General features: G+C 55.1%; 1 protein-coding gene across 2 annotated transcripts in view; it reads left to right on the top strand.

The window, feature by feature from the left end:
- The window catches only part of HPCAL1 (hippocalcin like 1), a 105,113-nt gene that overhangs the window by 65,886 nt on the left and 17,492 nt on the right, over nucleotides 1-21,735 (top strand). For both annotated transcript variants that reach the window (XM_045447746.1, XM_045447747.1), the window contains exon 2: nucleotides 14,368-14,453. The gene's annotated coding sequence lies outside the window, so the exon portion shown is untranslated. The remainder of the gene's footprint in view (nucleotides 1-14,367; nucleotides 14,454-21,735) is intronic.

The following is a 21,735-nucleotide window of genomic DNA, read 5'->3' as shown; positions in this document are numbered from 1 at the left end:
GACTCATCCCTTCACCGCAGATACGGCAGCCAAGCTCGGCATGCTCCGTGGGCTCCTGAGTGAGCGGCTTTAGCGGGAGAACTTGCCTTAGTCCCCGCGGCCCTGGGCACCTGTTTCCAGGCTGTTGGTTGCAGACTGCGTTTCAGGAGAGCCAGACCTTCCCCCTCTCTGGATGCTTTCTTTTCTGTCCGTGGGGAAATGACACTCTCTCTGCTGGCCTTGGGGTCTCAAGTCCACCGGAAACTAGGACACTAATACCCACAGGGCAGTGGAGTTCTGTCTCGGTGGGGCTTCGTTTCCGGTTTCCCGGTGTGGCCGGCAGCAAGCTGTGTGTGGTCACAACCCCCCTGGAAAAGGTCCGGTTGTCACAAGTGCCCGGGCCCGGGTCGTTCACCCCCGCTGCCCCCGGAGGTGTCTCCCGGACCCCAGCCTTCACACTGCCTCCCTTCCTGCCCAGCCTGTCCAAGCTGTCCTTCCTCCAATCCATTGCCAGAGAGCCCACCATGGCTCCCTACTGCCCAAAGCAAGGTGAAGCCCGATGTTCAAAGCCCTCCGTGGCCCGGCTCTGGCATTCCTCTGCAGCCACACCTCACACCTCTCCCTCCTCTGAGCTGCCAGCCCCCAGATGCTTCAGGAAACGTTGACCGAGAGCCCACAGCACCCCTGGGGCTGTGCAGGTGGCTTGCTGGGAGACGGAGCACGGCTGGGCCTTGCGTCTAGAGGGGCCAGGAGCCCCAGCAGGTGGGTTACAGGCAGGCCACACAGACCTCTGGGGCCCCAGGAGCGGTGGGGAGCAGGGAGGCTTTGTGGGAGGGAGTCTCAGAATTTCTGGCATCTTTAACCTGCCACACCTGGTGGGACTGGGGCCCGACTGTCAGGCCTCGAATGCCAAACCACGAGGGTCTGGGGGGTGTGGGATCACCGGGGGCTTCAGTTGAGGGGGGAGAAGCCGGCCTCCGGAGCCCGGCCTGAGGAGACCCCTCTGCAGGCAGGCAGCCTGGCCCGGAGCCCCTCTGTCCACCCACCCTTCCTGCCTGGGCACCGACCCCACCTCGGGCCCCGCCCTTTGCACTGCCTTCCAGTTTCATTTGCTTCATTGCACTTAGATACTTGATGGTGCGGCTTTCCTTGCTCCTTTATCAATCCCCGAGGGCAAAGTTTGGTCTCTGGGCTCCATGTGGGGGATGGGGAAGCAGAGCCTGCAGGCCAGGTGGCCTCAGTGGGTGCCCGCGCTGCCTGGCTGTGGGACCTTGGGAACGTGGCCTGCTGTTGGTTTCTGAGCCTCAGTTTCCCCATCTGTCGTCCCCCAAGAGTGGGACGAGGTGTGGATGTGCCCAGAGGTCCTGAGGCAGAGACTTGCATGCTGCGTTTAGACTCCAAGTTCACGCGTACGGCCTTGAAGAGCGCCCATGTGATTCATTGCTTTCTGTGGTTCTCGACGCTCAAGAGCAGGAAGCAGGCCCAGAAGGAGATGACGTGCCCAGGGCCACACAGCGGCACATCAGAGTCCGAATGTGACATGCTTTGGGCCACTTGCCCGTGAAGGGGTGCTCAGTACCCCTCCACTCCGCTGCCCCTGGTGCTCTGAGAATCTGCTGTCCTGGTGGCCTCCAGGCGGGCCCAGGGACACCCTGTCAGGGAGGAGGTCTCCCGTCCTCTGCCACCCAGCCGTGGCCACAGTGGTTGAGAGAAGAGGAGACTTTAGGGTGGCAGGTGCAATAAGGGTGCCCCTCATGCCCCCCCCCCCACCTGAGCCGAGGTGCACCTGTGCTACAAGGCACAGCCCATGTGTCACCTGGTGACACCTTCCTTGGATCCTGCTTACAATGACACGCCCCCTTCCCCTCGCCCTACCTCACTTACAGTATGTGGCATGATCCACGCACAAGGGCAGGGCTCTGGGTCTGTGAGCTCTCTGCACCTGGGTGGCCATCGGCTACCGGGCCGCTGGGTGAGTGGACGGAGGGACGCATGGCAGAGAGGCAGGTGGCCTGGACAGAGGCTGCTCCCACTTCCAGTCGAGGACCAGGCTCCTTCCTGGAAGGAACGGCTGCCTTGAGTGGGCAGCCCTGGTCGGACAGCAAGTGGGACAGTTACTGTCCCGAGTTGGGGTCGGTAGCCCATGCTCTCCTCCTCTTCCTGGCCCTGTGGCTCCAGGCAAGACCCTCAACTTCTCTGGGCCTCGGTGTCCTCATGCATGAAGTGGGGAAAGCCTGAGCCCTTGGCCGCCGTTTGCCGTTCACCCACTGTGGAATTCCTATGCTCTCCTGCCCCACCAGCTTTCGAGGACAAGGACGATATTGACAGCTTGTCCCAAACCTTTTCTATTTCCTCCAACATCATTCTTTTTTTTTTTTTTTTTAAGTTTTACGTATTTATTTTGAGAGAGAGAGAGAAGATCCCAAGCAGGCTCTGCACTGTCAACACAGAGCCCGACGTGGGGCTCGAACCCGTGAACCGCGAGATCATGACCTGAGCCGAAACCAAGAGCCGAAATCAAATTGACTGAGCCACCCAGGCGCCCCCTACCAACATCATTATTAACAGAGCACTCAGAACATTTAAGGCAGAGAGTCCTGTGGCCCAGCTCAGGGGACGGCTGACCAGCAAGGGGACACGCAGCCTGACCACCTGGAACCTGAGTCCCCCTGGGAGGTTGGGCTGGCTCCTCCCCGGCGCCGTACTCTTGGGCGAGGCCCTGCTTGCCCAACTGCAGAATCGACAAGATGCATGGGTTTCCCTCTCCTTTTTCTTTGTTACTCTTCTCTGCAGCTGAACCTTTTCCCTCCCGAGTGAAATCGTGGGCGGAGGTCGATGTACGGGGCAGGCGAGGTGGCCCTGCGGGGTGGAGGGAGGCCTGGCTGCTGGGGCCCAGGCTTTCTAGGGGCCCCTCTGCTGCAGAGATGCAAGGCTTGTTCCCGGGCTGAGACTGCGGACAGTGGGTGTGTCTGTGGGCACAATGTGCCCCCAAATAGAAACTGTGGATCAAGTTCGGGTTTCTGCTCTCCACCTCCCTGGGGCGCACTTGTGTTTCTCCTGTGTTTCCCCTGTGGCTGCCTCATTGTTGTGATGTTGGCAAAGGCTTGCTTTTGCTTCCTTCTCTGTCCAGAACAGGATGCGCCTCAGACGCTGAGAGGAATACCAGTGCAGCGTTTCTATGGCCTCTGGTCCAGGGGTCGGTGGCATCGGAGGGGGGCGAGGGGGGGGGCATGGGGGAGGCAGGTGGCAGCGGCCAGGACTCAGGAGGTTCCAAGCATTTTGTGAATGGTCAATGAGCCATTTTATTTTCTTTCCGGGAGAGTCAGGAGCAAACAAACCTGAATTTTATGTCTTAAGACAATGCAGCACGTTGGAGGGCTGGAGAATCTCAGAGACCTCACTTCTCTGCTGCCTCTTAGTCCAAGGTTCTTATCCCCTCCTTTTCCCCCGTGCCTGGTATCTCTGGTTTTCAAAATTCTTCTGCAACAACTGTGCTTAAAATGAAATGCAATTTTTTCTTTCTTTCTCTTTTTATTTTTTTTTAACCAAAAGGCTCAGGTAGGAAAATCAAAAGACCCCTAAATGCTAAGCAGTTTGGAATAGGAAAAAGTCTGAAATTCCAGCTGGATCCATTTTCTGAAATGTATTTCGTGTAATCTCGCCCCACGGTTACACAGTGAAAATAAGATTTCCCCAGCTGCACACACCGGGGGGAGTCAGGCATATTGTTATCCTCCCTTAAAGATTTAGCACAGAAATCTTAGTCACAAATATTGCAGTTAAATAAATCAGTCGTATGTTAAAGGAATCCTGCAGTCAGGAAACCAATTTAACTTTGTGAAAGGAAGTCATTTGCACATTTACGTGACCGCGGGGCATCTCTTACCTGTTACATTTTGTAAGGCACAGCACCCCAGACGAATTTTCCTTGGAAGACAGTTTTGGGAAGGCTGTCTCTAATGAAAGAAGGAAGATGAGGACATTTAAAGGTCCTTCAGCAGAACAGTGAAACCTGGAGGAAGGTGAGATTCCGTCTTACTTACTTTCTGAAGAAGAGCAAGCATCTTCCATCAGTTCAGACTCTGTCGAAAGGGCTAGAAAAACTGTTTCAAAGTGGGTTAAAGCACAGAAGGGAATTTAAAATTTTTTGATGTTTATTTCTGAGAGAGAGAGAGAGAGAGAGCGGGGGAGGGGCAGAGAGAAGGGAGACAGAATCCGAAGCAGGCTCCAGGCTCTGAGCTGTCTGCACAGAGCCCGACGTGGGGCTCGAACCCATGAATTGTGCGATCGTGACCTGAGCCGAAGTCAGACGCTTAACCGGCTGAGCCACCCAGGCGCCCCAAAAGCAAAGAAGGGAATTTAATATTTCACAACACCGAGGAGTCCCGGGTGGACTGGGTTAGGACACTGCCAAGGTACCTGCACCCCCACGCTGCCCCCTGTTCTCGGGGGGCCCCGTGTGCTGTCTGGAAGGTCATCCCCTGGGGCAGGGCAGCTGATGGCGGTGGGAATCTCCAGCCATCCCTGTTGTCGGGACAGATGGCCGTGGGAGAGAGGGAGAGAGCTCCCTCTGTGGTGGAAAGACGAAGGGGCCCCGCTTTGGGTCCAGCAAGTTGGGAATGGGGGCAGCGTGGACCCTTAAGAGGAAATGAGGAATGTTGCTGTTAGAAGACAGAATGGATGCTGGGGGGCAGGGACACACAACCAAAATGCCAGAACGATCTCTAGGGCGTTTCCCTGGTCCGTTTTCCTTCGTGCTGGGGGTGCTGGGAGTCAGGGGTGGGGAACAACTCTTAGAACATGCGCTAAAGATCTGAACGCTGACCCTGAGAGAGGCAGACAGGAGGAGTGGGTTCCTCTACTGCACCGGACAAGTTCGAGAGAGACCCATTGTTGGCGGGTAGACAGGAAGGCAGAGGCTCTTAGAAGAAAGAGTATGTCTGGCTGCTGAACCCCCTTGGGTTGGAATGTGGCCTTGGTCATTGGCATGAGTGGGAACCCCCTGAGGGCGACCCCAGCCCTCCTCCTTCTCCTTCCAGCTCTCTGAGAATCTCTGTCTCTACACATGATCACACGACCCCTGGCCTCTGTGGCTTGGTCCTAAGATGCTCCTTATTTCTGGTGCCAGCTGAGAGGTGGCACAGAGCCCGAGGTGGTCGTCCCAGTGCCTCCAATTCTCCCCACCCACGGCAGTCGTGGCATGCAGCTTCGATCTGTGCGTGTGAATTCCTTTTTTAACCCTGACCCCCTTCATCCATTCTCTCGGCCCCCCCACCCACCCCCACCCCGCCATTTGTGTTTTGTGACCGGAAGGTAAGCCCTTGGAAGGCAGGGTGCTTGACAACAGTCGGGTGTCCCCAGTGCCCGGCACAGAGTCGCCCCTTGTGACGTTCAGTCTAGTTGCTGAGTGGCTGGAATCGTGGGGCATGCAGGCTGGGCGCTGGAGACGCAGGGTCCTTATCCTGTGAAAATTCACGTCGCTGGGGGCCTCCGCGGACGTGCTCGGGTGGGGAAGATGAGGTGCCGAGGGGTTGGCCAGCCTGGCGGAGGTCGGGGCCTGAAGTGGCCTGCTCTCTTCCCGTTGTTCCGCAAGTGACCGGTCCCGCACGGAGCGTTCACTGGAGCCTCCCCCAGACTGGACTGCGCGCACATCCTGGGGGGCTGCCCCCCGCTCCCTGCAGTGGGTTGGATCTCCCCCCGACTCCAGAGAGATCCAGAGAGCTTGTGTCCACGCGTTCCCCACCCCCCGCAATCTGGCACACACCTGAGCGTCCCCCAGGGGGCCGTGGGCTCCTCAGAAGTGGGACTGTCGTCCCTGCACCTAACCCTCGTGTGGGGCACTCAGCATGCGAGTCGAGTGCGTGCTGTGTCGGGGGTGGGGGCCTCCGAGGCCGTTGTGCAGCGTATTCCTGGGGGCCATGTCCCCAGATTTGAGGCCGCCGGGTTCTGGTGTGGGGGGGTGAGGGGAGCTGAGGCACCAGCAGTGGGAAGTGTGCTCCCGTGGGTCTGCTCTTTGCCCTGCTGCTCTCGGGGGTACGGAAGTACCCGAGACACTGACTTAGGGTCCTTTTTTAAAAATGTTAACAGCTAGGGAGGGGCCCCTGGGCGGCTCGGCTCAGGTGGTGAAGCGTCCGACTTCCGCTCAGGTCACGATCTCCCAGCGCATGAGTTCGGCCCGGCATCGGGGTCGGTGCTGATGGCTCAGAGCCTGGAGCTGCTTCAGATTCTGCATCTGGCTCTCCCCTGCCCCTCCCCCGCTCGTGCTCTGTCTCTCTCTGTCTCTCAAAAATAAATAAATGTTTAAAAACAATTTTAGATATCAACAGCTTTATTGAGATGTAACTCAACATGCCATGTAATTCACCCATTTAAAGTATGCAATGCAGGGGCGCCTGGGTGGCTCAGTCAGTTAAGCGTCTGACTTCAGCTCTGGTCATAGCCTCATAATTTGTGGGTTCGAGCCCCGCATCGGGCTCTGTGCTGGGCAGCTCAGAGCCTGGAGTCTGCTTCAGATTCTCTCTCTCTCTCTCTCTCTCTCTCCCTCTCTCTGTCTCTCTGCCCCTCCCCCCTCATACTCTGTCCCTCAAAAATGAATAAACGTTTAAAAAAATGCAATGCAGTGGTTTTTAGTGCATTTACACATATGTGCAACCATCACTGCAGTCAATTTTAGAATATTTCTATCATCCTGAAAGGAAACCCCATACCCTTTAGCTACCCCCTTCCTATCCTCCCATCCCCCAGCCCTGAGAAACCACAAATCTACCTTCTGTCTCTATAGATTTCTTGTTCTGGACATCTTATATAATGGAATCAGGCCATATTTATCCTTTTGTGTCTGGTCTCTTCGCTTAGCGTAGTAGTTCGGGGTTCATCTGTGTTGTGACATGTGCCAATACTTTGTTTCTTTTCATGGCTGAATAATATTCTACGGTAGAAATATAACCACATTTTGTTCTCATGCGTGTGTTGACGGACATTTGTGTTGTTCCCACCTTTTGGATATTATGAACAGTGCTGCTGAGAACGTTGCGTAAGAGTCTGTGTGTGGCCGTATGTTTTCATAGCTCTTGGGCGTATACTCAGGAACTGAGTTTCCGGGTTACCGGAACATATGATAAACCATGTGATAAACATATGATAACCGTATGTTTAATCATTTGAGAAACGGCCAGACTGCTTTCAAAGCACTGAATTCCCAACAGCAATGTGGGTTTTGATTCTCCAAATCCTTGTCGGCACTTGTATCGGTCTGACTTTTTGATTCCAGAAATCTTAGTGGGTACCAAGCGGTATCTTATTGTGCTTTTGATTTGTATTTCCCCAATAACTAATGATGTTGAGCACCTTTTCGTGTGTTTTATTGGTCCTTTATATATCTTCTTCAGATAAATGTGTATTCGCATCCTTTGCCCATACTTTAGTTGGGTTATACGTCTTTCTATTGAATTGTAAGAGTTCTTTATATATTCTAGATACAAATGCTTTATCAGTAAACTTATTTGCAAATATTTTCACCCATTTTGTGGGCTGTCTTTTTGTTTTCTTGTCTGTGTCCCCGAAGGACAAGTCGTCCTATTTATCTTATCTGGTTGTTTGGGCTTTTGGTGTCCTAGCTAAGAATCCTTTGCCAAATCCAAAATTAATGAAGATTTAGCCCTATGTGTTTTTTTTTTCCTAAGAGCTTTATAGATTTAGCTTTTACATTGAGTTCTCTGACCCATTTTGAGTTAATTTTTGTATACGATGTGAGGTGGGGGCCCAGCTTCATTCTTTTGTGTGTGGCTTATCCAGTTTTGTCCCAGCACCATTTGTTGAGAAGATATTCTTTCCCTATCTTGGCACACTTATTCAACATCAGCTGACCAAAGATGTGTGAGTTTATTTATGGATTCCTGGTTCTGTTTCATTGATCTGTATGTCTGTCCTTGGGCCAGTACTACACCATCTTGGTTATTATTTTTTTTTTTTTCAATGTTTATTTATTTTTGGGACAGAGAGAGACAGAGCATGAACGGGGGAGGGGCAGAGAGAGAGGGAGACACAGAATCGGAAACAGGCTCCAGGCTCTGAGCCATCAGCCCAGAGCCTGACGCGGGGCTCGAACTCACGGACCGCAAGATCGTGACCTGGCTGAAGTCGGACGCTTAACCGACTGCGCCACCCAGGCGCCCCCCATCTTGGTTATTATTGATTTGTAGTAAGTTTTGAAATTGAGATGTGAGTCCTTATGTTGTCCTCCTTCAGGATTGTTCTGGCTATCCTGGGTCCTCTGCCATTCCATATGAAATTTATTTTTTTTTTTTTAATTTTTATTTAGAGAGAGACAGGTGCACAAATGGGGACCAGCAGGTAGATAGAGAGAATTCCAAGCAGGCCCCATGCTGTCAGTGTGGAGCCCGATGTGGGGCTCAAACCCACTAACCGTGAGATCATGACCTGATCTGAAACCCAAGAGTCGGACACTTAACCAACAGAGCCACCCAGGCACCCCCGCATCCATATGAAATTTAGAATCAGCTTGTCAATTTCTGCAAAGAAGTAAGCTGGGATTCTGATGGGGGGATGTCCTGAATCTCTAGATAAGTTTGGGGAGTGTTGCCATTTTAACGATGTTAGGTCTTCTGATCCATGAACATGGGATATTTCCCCAATTATTTAGATTTTCTTTTTTTTTCTACAGTATTTTGTAGCTTTCCAAGTATAAGTTCTGTACTTCTCTTGTTAAATTCGTTCCTGTTCTATTCTTTTTGATGCTCTTGCTAATGGAATTGTTTTCTTTTTTTAAAAAAATTTAAATGTTTATTTATTTTTGAGTGAGAGAAAGAGAGACAGCAAGCAGGGGAGGGGCAGAGAGAGGGAGACACAGAATCCAAACCAGGCTCCAGGCCCTGAGCCGTCAGCACAGAGCCCAACGCGGGGCTCGGACTCACAGACCGTGAGATCACGACCTGTGCCGAAGTCGGACGCTTAAACGACTGAGCCACCCAGGCGCCCCTGGAATTGTTTTCTTAATTCCATTTTTGGATTTTTCATTGCAAATGTATAGAAATACAGCTGAGTTTTGTATATCGATCTTATCTTATTAATGTAGTACATCATATCAATAACATGAAAAGCAAAAATCAGCAATCTTGCTGAACTGTTCATTTTTCTAGTGGAACCTTTAGGATCTTCTATATATAAGGTAATGGCATCTGCAAATAGAGATAGTTTTGTGTCTTCTTTTCTAATCTCACACTGCTTTCCCTTGCCTTATTGTCCTGTTTAGAGCCTCTAATATACTGCCGAATAGCAATGGTCACAGTGGGCATCGTTGTCTCACTCCTGATCGTAGGGAGAAGCATCTAGTCCTTTACCATTGACTATGATGTTAGCTGTGAGGTTTTTTTTTTTTTTTTTTTTTTTTTTAATGTTTACTTTGTTTTATTTTTGAGAGCGAGCGAGCAGGGAAGGGGCAGAGAGAGAGAGAGAGGGAGAGAGACACAATTCCAAGCAGACTCTGCACGGTCAGCACAGAACCCCACATGGGGCTCGAACCCATGAACCGTGAGATCATGACCTGAGATGAGATCAAAAGTCAGGTGCTTAACCACTGAGCCACCCAGGCACCCTAGCTGTGAGGTGTTTTTTTTTTTTTTTTTTTTTTTTTTTTTTATATATATATATTTTTACAGATAACTCTAGTTCCCTTCTACTCCTGGATTATTTAGTGTTTTTATTATGAAACCGTGTTGGATTTTGTCAAGTACTTTTTCTGTGTCACTGGAGAAAAGCCTGTGATTTTTGCTTTTTATTTTATTGATAGGATGTACTACAGGAGTTGATTTTCAGATGGTAAACCAACCTTGCATTCCTGAGATAAATCCCACTTGGTCATGACGTATAATTCTTTTTATTCTTTATGTTGCTGGATTTGGTATGCTAGTATCTTGTTGATTTTTTTGGGGGGAGGGGGTTACATTCATGTCCATTAGGGCCACTGATCTCTATCTTTCTTCTCTTGTGAAGTTTGTCTGCTTTTGATGTCCGGGCCAGTATCTGCTTTATAGGACAAGTTGGGAAGTGTTCCCTCTTTTTCTGTTTTTTTTGGATGAGTTTGTGAGAATTGGTATTGATTCTTGAAATGTTTATAGAAGTGGGCAGTGAAGCCATCTGGGTCTGGGCTTTCCTGTGCGCGAGTAATATTTTGATTACGAATTCAAGCTCTTGCCTGCTTATAGGCATTTCGGATTGTCTCTTTCTTTCAGATCTTCCAGATTTTTCTGGAGTAGGTTTTGGTCGCGTATGTCTCTCTAGTGGCTTAGCTCCTGATGATCATGTTCTTTGTGGCCGTTCAGTGCTTGTTGACATTGACTGGGTTCTCCCTACGTGCCAGGCATCTTTCTGTGCATTAGCTCATGCAGTTTTTATACACCGTTGATCAACTAGGTAGCGTTATTACCATCTCCACTCCACATACCTAGAAACTGAGGCAGAGAGAAGTTCACTAGTGGATCAGGGTCACACAGCCAGGCAGTAGAGGGAACAGTAGAGCTAGGATTGGAGCCCGGGTGGGGGCGCCTGGGTGGCTCAGTCGGTTGAGCGTCCAACTTCGGCTCAGGTCACGATCTCGCGGTCTGTGGGTTCGAGCCCCGCATCGGGCTCTGTGCTGACAGCTCAGAGCCTGGAGCCTGCTTCCGATTCTGTGTCTCCCTCTCTCTCTGACCCTCCGCCATTCATGCTCTGTCTCTCTCTGTCTCAAAAATAAATAGACATTAAAAAAAAAAGGATTGGAGCCCGGGTGGTCTGGCCACACAGCCGTCTATGCTGTCCCTCTCCCTGCTCTCCCGAGGCCCTTCTGTGTGCTAGAAGCTGGGAGGACAAGAATAGGTCAGGCCTGGTCATTGCCCAGGTCACCGCCCAGAGACCCCAATCTACGAGAAGGAGGTATCTTATGTCTGACGTGAGCAAGGGGCTGGGGAAGTTCTATGTCTCCTCTCTCCCAAGTGCTCAGCAGAAGGGCCTCCCAGAGAACCTTAACCCAGGATGCTGGTGCCCCACCCGGCACGAGTTTGGAGCCGGGGGATCGTGCCCAGTACGTCTGGATCCCCCAGGCCTCTGCAGTTAGCTCTCCCGGAGAGGAAGAGGCAGACCGCTTGGAGCGCAATCGCTAGGCAGAAATCAGGAGCGACCAGACATCACTCCGCATAATTATTTCTGCATAATGACTTCTGCTACTTGATTCAGTCTTGGGCGACGACTGTAATCTTTGTCTGTCACGGGAAAGCTGGCGGCCGGGGAGCCCCTGTGGCTTAGCGATAGAGCCAGGAGGAAATTTGCAATTGAGTTCCTGGAGTGTTCCCAAGCAGCTGGGGAGCCAGAGCCCTCAAGGACTCTGGACTGGTGGACCCTCCTTCTGCTGGGAAGCCTGGTGTCGGAGCTGGCCCAGCCTCTGAGGGCATGCAGGCCACAGGCTTTTGTCACGGCTGGGGGAAACGGAATGGCAGAGATGACAGGGCGTGGCCAAGTCACAGGGCCGCTCAGCGGCAGAGGCCCGCCGGAACCGGACTTCTTCCCTGCTCTCCTGCCACCCAGTACTTTCCCCGGGAGAGCTGGCGCGTGTCCCAGTGAGACAGGAGCAACTGTGGTAGAAGGCGTCTGTGTGGATTGGAGATGTTCTCGTCTGGCATTCGGGGCACGGGGCTCGTCACCGAGCGCGTTGGCTGTTCAGGACTGACTCTGGGAGGCTGGAAATGGCGGGGCCTTTGTAGCCCACAGCCAGCTGACCTGCACCCAGGCGAGGTGTGGTGGCATTGATCACGCGGTGTGGCCGTGGTGTGTGTCCTGGAGGGCAGGGTCCCGCGGAGAGGGGTGTGGGCTGGGGGAGCGCCTACTCGGGCTCCAGAGCCCCCCTGACCGGCGGGGGCTCGCTCACTGCATTCCCACAGTCTCCTATAAGCCCCTGTAATTCATGAGGGCGTCTGGAAAGCACAGAGCATGGGTTTAGGGATTGGCGTTTTGGGCAGCCATCCTGCTTCGGCTCGTGGAACCGTGGCCAGGGTCCCTGAGTGTGTTTGCTCCTCTTGTCAACCGAGGGTGAGAATGGGCTTTCCCTGCTAGGACCGTTAAAAGGGCAGGATGATAAAATGATGACTGGACACAAAGCTTCTAGCACATCCTGCCGCCAGCCGTTTACAGGGTTTCACAAAGGTGACTTTGGGGAGGACCTTTGACCCCATCTGGGGCTTGACCTCCTTGAGTGTCAAAGCCGGCTTCCCGGGTGCAAGATAACTTCGCTCAGATCGTCGATTTGAAAGTGTCTTTTAAAACTATGGGACGTGGGGCGCCTGGGTGGCTCAGTCGGTTGAGCGGCCAACTTCGTCTCCGGTCACGATCTCACGGTTCGTGGGTTCGAGCCCCGCGGCGGGCTCTGTGCTGACCGCTCGGAGCCTGGAGCCTGCTTCGGATTCTGTCTCCCTCTTTCTCTGCCCCTTCCCTGCTCACACGCTGTCTCAATCTCAAAAATAAATAAAGAATTGGGGCGCCTGGGTGGCGCAGTCGGTTAAGCGTCCGACTTCGGCTCAGGTCACGATCTCGCGGTCCGTGAGTTGGAGCCCCGCGTCGGGCTCTGGGCTGACGGCTCAGAGCCTGGAGCCCGCTTCCGATTCTGTGTCTCCCTCTCTCTCTGCCCCTCCCCTGTTCATGCTCTGTCTCTCTCTGTCTCAAAAATAGATAAAAAAACGTCAAAAAAATTTTTTAAAGAAAAAAAATAAAGTCTCTTTTAACAAATTCACACTATATAATGAAATAAAGTATATACACAAAGTACCGTGTGTGTGTGTGTGTGTGTGTGTGTGTGTGTGTGTGGTGCTCTCTAAAAGCACAGTGACCTTCCAGTGAGAATTTCTGATGGGAAGACGACGTATGGCTTTTCTCTTCCATGTCTTAAATCCCAGCCCTGAACTTAAATAATGTAATCGGCACGTACGTTCTGTATCGCTGCGACAGGGTAGAATTTTAATGGAGCGAAGTGCGCTCTGCTTTCAATAATGTCCATGTGATGAGTTTGGGGGCACTCACTGGTCAAACACCGATTATTTACTGGGCGCCTGTTGCGTACCGGCAGCACGGAAGTGAAGACAGTGCCTTCCCGCCCTCCTGGAGCTCACGGTCCATTGGGAGCAGACCCAGCCCTTTATTTCGCAGGAGCAAAGGAGCGAGGGGGGCCCCCCGGGTACCTGCACGGCCCGGGGGCCCTGTTTTCTGGGGGTGAAGGAGCTACTTGGCTCCGGTCCTCGGGACCACTGCAGCGAGGGCGTATAAACGGTGACCATTGTAGGAGAGGACCGTGCGTTCTGAGAAAATAGCTGAGAAACGTGTTTGGATCGGGAAGACAAATGGGCTGGCAGGTGCGGAGACGGCGTGAGAGGGCACTGGAGATCGAGAAGGAGCCAGCCGGGGCGGGGGGAAGGCCGTGTGGCCCCGGGTGGGAGAGCCCGGGACTGCCTGGGCTCCGGTCTCGCTCTGCCACAGTTTCCCCATCTGTACCGCAGGGTTACTAATGATGCCCACCTCATAGGTTGATGGGAGGATTAATAGGTTATTGCAAATAGATTATGCACAGAAAGCTTTTCGTACGGCACCTGGCAGCGGGCAGTGGTAACCACGAGGATTTTATAATTACACTTCATCTTTATGTACAGGGTGCAGCCGAAAGGGGTGAAGGAGGAGGTCGGCCGTCAGTTAGCCACGCATGCAGGGTGTTTGTAATGTGCGAGAAACTGGTGGTGGTGGTTGAAGGCGGGGATTGGTCGGGGCACCCAGGATGCCCGTGGTGCGTGGGCGTGTCTTCCCATCGTGACCCCGTGACTCCGGGAACCGTTGGCTAGAGGTTGGCGATGCCATCTGACCTTTCTTGCGTGCAGGACGGGAGCTTGGCTGGTGGAGCCCCCGTGAGCCCACCCCGTGCACAACCCTCAGGGCCCTTACGGTGACCCTGTGGGCCAGAGCGTCGGGTCGGGCCGCAGGCGGCGTGGTGACGGGCCGCAGTGACCCAGTGATGCAGCCAGAGCCCGAGCCCCGGGTGTGCAGACCACAGAGGCCGTGGCCAAGGGCCACACCCGGCGTTTGCGCCAGGCTTGTGATAGCCGGTGGCCTCACCCAAGGGGTGGCCGGGGTCCCACTGGGAGACTCGTCCCATCAGTATGGTGGGGACTTTCCTCCCTCCCAGTGCTCGTGGCCCCTGGCCTCAGTGGCTCCCAGGAACCCAGGGCTTTCCTGTGCTTAGTGTGGGGCTTGCAAAAGCTATAGTTCCCCCCGGTAAGTGCACAGAAGCAACCGGAAAGGCAGTGGGCTCTGGGCCAGGGGTGTCTGCACCCTAAGTGACCTGTTGTTCCTCCCTTCCAGGGCATGGTCTAGCGGCCCAGACAAGGACGTGGAACCAGCCCCCGGAGTTTCTGGTCCCGGCTGTCTCCGCCTCCGCTTGGCCTTGGGTAAGTCACTTTGGGAGGCCGCGTGGGTCTGGAAGCAGGTGAGGACGGGCGGGCGGGGAGGGGGGGGGTTCTACCACTCTGTGGGGTCCTGCCTGCGGCTGGCGGACGGGGATTTCACCCAGCTCAGTGGGAAGAGCAGGGAAGACCAGAAGTCGGGGAGCAGGGGACAGCCTGCCCAGGACACCCGAGGTGGTCAGGAACCTGAGGCTCTGAGATGGAAAGAACCTACCCAGGTCCCGTGATCAGCTCAGCTCTCGCCCTAAGCTGGCCCGTCTTTCTCGTAGGTCCTTTGACCTCGGGTGCTTTGATTTGGGAATGTATCCAGTGACGGGAATAGGGCATTCCCGAAAGCTCCCACCTCCTAGGTCCTGCCCACCTCCCCCTCCCACAGAGGGGAAAGAGCTGCCTTCCCAGGGCCCCGGGGCCGAGCCTCCCCACCCCCACCTCCCTTCGCCCCCAGCCCTCCCCATGGTCTCACTGGGGCCTCTGAAAGCTTGGTGCAAATGCTGCCCCCTTCTCTGGCCCCACCTGTGTCCTTCCAGGCTTTTCTCTGCCCTCTCGTGGACTTCCCCCAGCCCCTCCACTCTGCCGCCCTTCCCGCCTCCCCAAAAGACCGACCACGGGAACCCCTTTCTCGCCCACAGCCCCGTGATCCTCTTGTCCGCCAGCACGGCAAGGCCCTGACCAGGCCCGGCCCCCCAGACCCGGAGCCCAGCTGCTCTCCCCTCAGTCAGGGGGTCAAGTCCACAGTAATTAGCATGACCTGCCAACTCTTGGTCTCTTTGAAATCCACCACCCTCCTGGCCCCATCTCAGGCCACCGCCTGCTTTGGGTTCTAGGCAGGATCCCGGGGAAGCAAAATGCCTGTAATGTTCGAACGCCGTCCTGACCCCAGGGCTGCACCTGTTACCTGTCCTCTGTCCTCTAGAGGCACTCTGGAGGGCTCCTGTGCCACCTGTTGGCTCCCCCGCCAGGAGGTGCTGGCTGGGCACTGAACAAGCCCTCCCGAGGGCCCAGGACCCCGCAGCCTCTGCTGTGGCGTCTGTCGCTCTTGCCGGGCTCCGTGTTCGGCCCTGTTCCCGAGTGAGGAAGTAGGTGGTGAGTGGGAGAAAGGCCTCTGGCTTTGGGTTTGTGTCCTCCAGATCCTACTGGGTGCATTTAACAGCCTCCCCAAGTCCAAGTCTCCTCTGTAAGACGATTAGTCACACCTCCCTCTTGGGGTAGTTGTTAGAGTGGAGGCCGGCAGGGGTGGGGGTTGGGGGGGAGCCTCAGCTGCCTCACAGCCTGTCTTCCTCTTCCTTCTCCCCGGCTTCTGGTAATTATGACAGTGTCTGTCATTAGTCATCGGCCCTGCCCTGCCCTGCCCTGCCCTGCCCACCCCAGTGCTGTGAGCATCAGTGGAGGCCAGGGGTGTGGGGTCTGTTGCCAAAGACAGAAGGAGGCAGCACGGGGGAGGGGCCAGGCCCAGCCCGGGAGAGCCCACCTTCTAGATCCTAGAAGCATGTAATTCTCACCTTCCCACCCAGAAGGAATCCCCTTTAACGCTCAGCCGTGAGGCTAAGATTTGGACCCCAGACCTATTGAAGTGTGCGTATTTCCACCCTAATAAAGCCCCTTAAGGTTGCTGGGTGCCCAGCACGAGAGCCGGCGTGCCCGAGGGGGGCAGCAAGGCCGGGAGGCAGGTGCCAGGCTGCTGCTTCCCTTTGAGCGGACATGAGCGTTAGCAGGTCAGACCGGCAGACTCCCAGCAGCCCCCGAACGTTGTCGCGTTGTCGCTTTCAGACCAGGCCCAGACATCCCCACACTTCTCCTTGCTGACTGTCCCCCGAGGAAGCCTGCATCCCCCGGGTGGTGGCGGGGGGGGGGGGGGCTCCGCCTCGCTTGTGTGGATGTTGGGGGTGTGCCCTCTGCCTTGGTCTTCCTGAGGGAGGAGTGTTTCTCCCACCACCCTGCCCTTCCTTCTCTCATCCGTCCTGTTCCCCCTTGTGAACGTGCTCCCAGGGTTGGGACCATGCTCCTGGGGGTTGGGACCGTGTTCCCTGGGATTGGGACCGTGCTTCTGGGGTTGGGACCGGAGCCCCAGGCGGGGCCTCTGCCTCAGGGGATAGATTAGTGTGGAAGGTGCTGCCTTCACCAGCTTCCCCTCCTTCCTTCCTCAGCTCTACGGGAGCTGCAAGATGGGAGGGGGAAAATCTGGCTCTGTGCTCCCTGGACGTTGCCTGTGTGCAGGCACGCCTCGGAGACCCTGCAGATTCGGTTCCAGAGCACCGCAGTCAGGCAAATATCCCAATAAAGCAAGTCAATGAATGTTGTGGTTTCCCAGTGCATATGAAAGTTATGTTTATACAATACTGTAGTCTACTGAGTGTGAAATAGCATTAGGTCTAAAAAAACCCACCAGTGTATATACCTTAATTTAAAACTACCGGGGCACCTGGGTGGCTCAGTCGGTTAAGCATCCGACTTCGGCTCAGGTCATGATCTCGAGGTCTGTGAGTTCGAGCCCCGCATCGGGCTCTGTGCCGACAGCTCAGAGGCTGGAGCCTGCTTCGGAGTCTGTGTCTCGCCCTCTCTCTGACCCTCCCCCACGTGCTCTCTTTCTCTTTCAGAAATAAATAAACGTTCAAAAAAATTAAAAGAATACTTCATTACTGGAGCCCCTGGGTGACTCAGTCGGTTAAGTGTCCGGCTCTTGATTTCAGCTCAGGTCATGATCTCACGGGTCGTGAGATTGAGCCCCGCGTGAGCTCTGCTATCCAGCCTGCTGGAGATGCTCTCTCTACCTCTGTAAAAACACAAACAGAAAAGAAAGAAAACACAAGAAAAAAAAAAAACAAGAAAATATTGCTAAAAAAATGCTAATCATCCTCTAAGCTTTCAGGGAGTTGTAATCAGTGATCACAGATCACCGTAACAAATATCATAATAAGGAAGCAGTTTGTCCTTTAAGTAGTGACACGGCCCCCCCCCTCCCCGCCCCTGCGAAAATTTCATGGTTGCTGCTCACAGAGATTTGGTTCACCACAGTTCTTCTGGAAGATGTTAGGTTACCTGGGGCATGGAGATTTGGGATTTTGCAGAAGAGGACGGGAGAGCGTGATCCCGGGCTAACCTCCCCTCTGGGTGTTGGGCTTGTCGCCCCCCTAAAGTGTTGCCTAGTCTGCGGGTTCCAGCTGGGTCCCGCGGAGAGCCGTTCTCCAGGCCTTTCTGAGGTAGCGGCCGCTGCAGTTTGGAGGCAGGACGCTAGGAAAGGGGAAATCCTTCCTGTGTTGCCAGTTGAGGGTTATTTTTACAGGGACTTGGGATGACTTTGCAATATCACTTCCCGTGGGCGTCCCCTTCACCCCTCAACCACAGGGGCAGACCCTGCATGACCAGCGTTGTGGGCAAATGCCGGCGACAGTGCGTGCACCTGCACAGACACACACACACACACACACACACACATCGTGAGCCTGCAGACTTGGCTTGGCATTCTGATGGGGGCGGCGGGGGCGGGGGGTGTGATGGGGGCGGCTGTTGTCCTGGCCCGAATCAGCATTGCCAGCACCGGGCAGGAACTCACTGCCCGTCGGCATCTCTGAGCCTCTGCCGCGGGTAGGTCTCTCGTTGCGTCGTGGAGAGGAAAGGCAGAGACAAGTAGGAAGGGGGCCGTCCCTGCCAGTGAGTCTGTGCTCAGCGCCCAAAGGGCGGGACACAGAGGGAGCCTCTGCAGTGAATGAATGGATGGGTGGTCGAGCCATGTCCCCACGATCTCGCTGCTTGCTGGCACCTGGGCTGGGGCCCCCTGAGCTCGGTCCGAGCCCACACAGGGCCCCCCTTCTCCGCGACACAGGCGTCTCAGGGCGGCCCTCACCGATCCTCTCTTCCCAAGGCCCGGATTTCCGGATCAGCCCAGACTGCACGTGTTCTGTCCTGTGGCCCCCTTGACGATTCCTGGACCTGACAGGCCGTATGTGTAGGTTTCTAGCTGAGAAGGACGCCCTGGGAACATACTTAACAAAGGTTTGCTCTGGTGGCTGTGCCTGGGGCCTTATAGCGTGTCCAGGAGACTGGCTCTTTCTCTGAAGTTAGAGACGAGCTGGGTCGGAAAGTCACGGACGGGAAATTTGGAGGCCTGGAATGCCAGGATGATGGACTCCGTGGGCCGCAGATCACTGTGGAAGGGCTGGGCCTGGGGAGGACCTGGGGGGGGGGGGGGGCGCGGTCTCAGCCGGACCTTCTGACCTCCCTCCCCGACTTGCTTCTTCTCCCCAAGTGCCAAGCACCGTGTCCTTCCTGTGTTTTATGCACCGTGCTAATCGGTTGTGGGCTTATTCCCAGCCGTGCCCTGGGTGAATGGAATTCAACGCTGTGTCCCCGGGGGTTGAGGGCAGGAGAGGACGTGGGCCGCAGCCCGAACACTCAAGTCTGTCGATTCCTCCCGGAACGCTGCCTTCTTTTGCGCCCCCTTATCCGTCCGGCACGGGAGCTCGGTGTCCGGCTAGTGTGGGAGCTGACTCGGCCTAGAAAAGAGGGAAGGCATCCGTGCCTTGCCTTCCCAACCGGACAATAAGCAGCACGAAAGCCTCTTCTCCTTCTGCGTATCTCCAGCACTTAGCGCTGTGTTTTTCACCTGCTGCGTGCCCTGTGAACGCAGGCTGATCGACACTGGCTGTGTGTGAGTTTGTACCTTGGTCTCAACTCTCCCTGCCCAATCTATGGCTTCTGTGGTGCTGTGATTTAAAGAGTAAAACCGGCAGGGGTGCCTGGGTGGCTCGGTCGGTTGAGCGTCCGACTTCAGCTCAGGTCGTGATCTCACGGTCCGTGAGTTCAAGCCCCGCGTCGGGCTCGGTGCTGACAGCTCGGAGCCTGGAGCCTGCTTCGGATTCTGTGTCTCCCTCTCTCTCTCCGCCCCTCCCCTGCTCCTGCTCTGTCTCTCTCTCTCTCTCAAAAGTGAATAAATCTGAAAAAAAACCTTTTCTTTTAAAGAGTAAAAATGGCAAAGGGCAGCTTCTGTGAGCTGTCTGCACTCCTGATTATACACACACTCTCCAATGACAACCGAAGGCTGCAGCCGCCGTGGCCACCGAGGGGCAGCCGGCCCGTCACCATTTGTGAGCCTCGTGTGTGAGCCGGGCTGATGCCATTGATGTTGAGAATGACTTACTGTTTTTATTTCTTCCCAAAGACATTAAACACGGATCAAATAGCATATGAGATGATGATTCACTGGCAGATTCCTTCCAAGTTTAAAAACAACAAAAAAAAAAAAAAAGAAAAAGAAAAAGAAAAAAAATTTTGGTTTAGTGAGCTGAGCCCTGAGTGGTACCAAACCAGCATTTGGTGGCAGCCGTGTCCCCAGGAGCTCTGCCGTGGGGAGGGACCTACATCCCAGCGAAGCGAGCGGACTTCCCAGCTGCTGCAGACGCGTCCACTGGGGCTCAAACATGCCTCGGGGTCCACACAGCCCCAAGTCCTGATTCCCAGACAGGAAAGCAAGGCTGTGAGACACATGACCTTCCGGGCCTCTGACTCCGCTCCGAGGCTGGGAGTGAGCGCCGTGCTAATAACAATGAACTTCTCTGCTCATACACATGCCGGCTTGCCTCCCTCACAGCGCTGGGTCGGGCCTTACCCTTTTCCTGAAAACGAATTCAGAGGCACCTTTTGAGACGTTTTTTGACCCGGACTTGACAAATTTGAACTGCCCTTCGAGTCATTAGTCTGAATTCCTAGGATTTGATGGCATTTTTTTTCTTCTGCCCCCGAGCTGCCCCACCTCCCCACACCCTACCTTTGTTAATCTATCCACTGGTTCCATATTGTTCTGCACTGTTCAGTACTGTGATGTTATTGGTGCCATATGTTATATGGTTATTATGTCACTGCTCATGAAGGGGCCTCACGGCTCTGGAGGCCTGTCCCCAGCTTGCCCTGGCAGAGCGCGGCTCTGGCATGTTCTTCCTGGGAGGCTCACGGCGGCTCCCTGTTGACGTCCTCAGGTTCCCGTGTGCAGTGAGGTCCCGGTGTGCAGTCTAAACCGGGTGAGGGTCCAGGCGTGGTGGAGGGAGGGAGGGAGTGAATGGTAAACGCGGCCCATGCTCTTTTCTCTAAGATAAGAACGAGCCCAGGAGGGAAGCCCTCGTGGTCCCAAACACCGATGTGCTGGAAAGGCTGTCGCCAGCACCCCCCACCCCTGCCCAACCAGGCCCGTGTTCTCCTCCACTGGGAGCCGGCGAACAGACTGAGGCTTTGCACAATCAGTGGGGGGAGGTGGGGGCACACCAGTATGGATGGCGGGGGGGGGGGGAGGGGGGGGCGTGGTATATACATAATGTATGCGCCGTGGGGTGTGGAGGGGTGCGGTGTGGGGGTGTGTTGGGAGTGCACACCCTGTCCTGCGCAGATCTGAGCCGCCCAGCCTCCTCGGAACACTGGGGCTTGCTCTGGGCGAATTCCAGAACTCTCCTTCCGCACCTGCTGCTTCCCCGTCCTTGAGGGGCGCGTCCTGTGCAGAAACCGTCTCCTCCATGCACCACGGGCCCGAACCAGGCAGAAGCCACAACTGAGTCCCCGGGAGACACCTGGCCCGTAGAGAAGAGCCCAGCCTCTCCCTCAGGGGCTCCCCCTCCCCCCGGGGGGCTCGCAGTGTCCCACGGCCGGCAGGGAAGGAGCAGCCCCCACTGGGGCTCTGCCCTGCTGTCATAGGCCTGTCCTTTTCTTCTGTCCTTTTCTTCTCAATTTCTCTGAAGAACAGGAGTTGGAATTTCACTGACCCGGACCCGCACCGGTTGTGTCTGGGCCGCTGGGATCCCGGGTTTTCACGCTCGGTGCTGGGCCCGCGGGCGAGAAGTGGCCGCAAGAAGGGCAGGCCGCCCACGAGCCCCGGCCGGCCTTGGCTTCGGCCTCCAGCCCGCTTCTGTTCGATACTGCAATTAAGCTCATTAAGCGCGTCACCCGTTTCTCTTCTCCTCCAAGCTGTGACGTTACCTCCCGGTATTTGTGGGATGCTTTCCAGTTGTCGGTCCTTTCACACCCTTCAGTTTCCCATTATCTTCACGGCTACCACAGCAGCGGGTACGGACTGTTCCTCAGGAAACTGAGGCCCAGAGAAGTTATGAGAACAGCGGAGGCCGTAAGGGAGGCCGGGGAGCCCGGCAGGAGCCCAGGCTGGCTATTTTCTGCACACCTGCTGCCCCGCGTGGCCCTTTTGTGCATGGTCACCTCCCACCGGGCATTCTGGTCCCGTGGCCAGAGGAACGCGCGGAGACTGGGCCTGGCCCAGGGCACCCTCTGCCTC

This window comes from Leopardus geoffroyi, chromosome A3 (assembly GCF_018350155.1).
Source record: "Leopardus geoffroyi isolate Oge1 chromosome A3, O.geoffroyi_Oge1_pat1.0, whole genome shotgun sequence".
Lineage (NCBI taxonomy): Eukaryota > Metazoa > Chordata > Mammalia > Carnivora > Felidae > Leopardus > Leopardus geoffroyi.
Note: the sequence above shows the minus strand (reverse complement) of the source record. Positions and strands in the feature narration are given on the sequence as shown.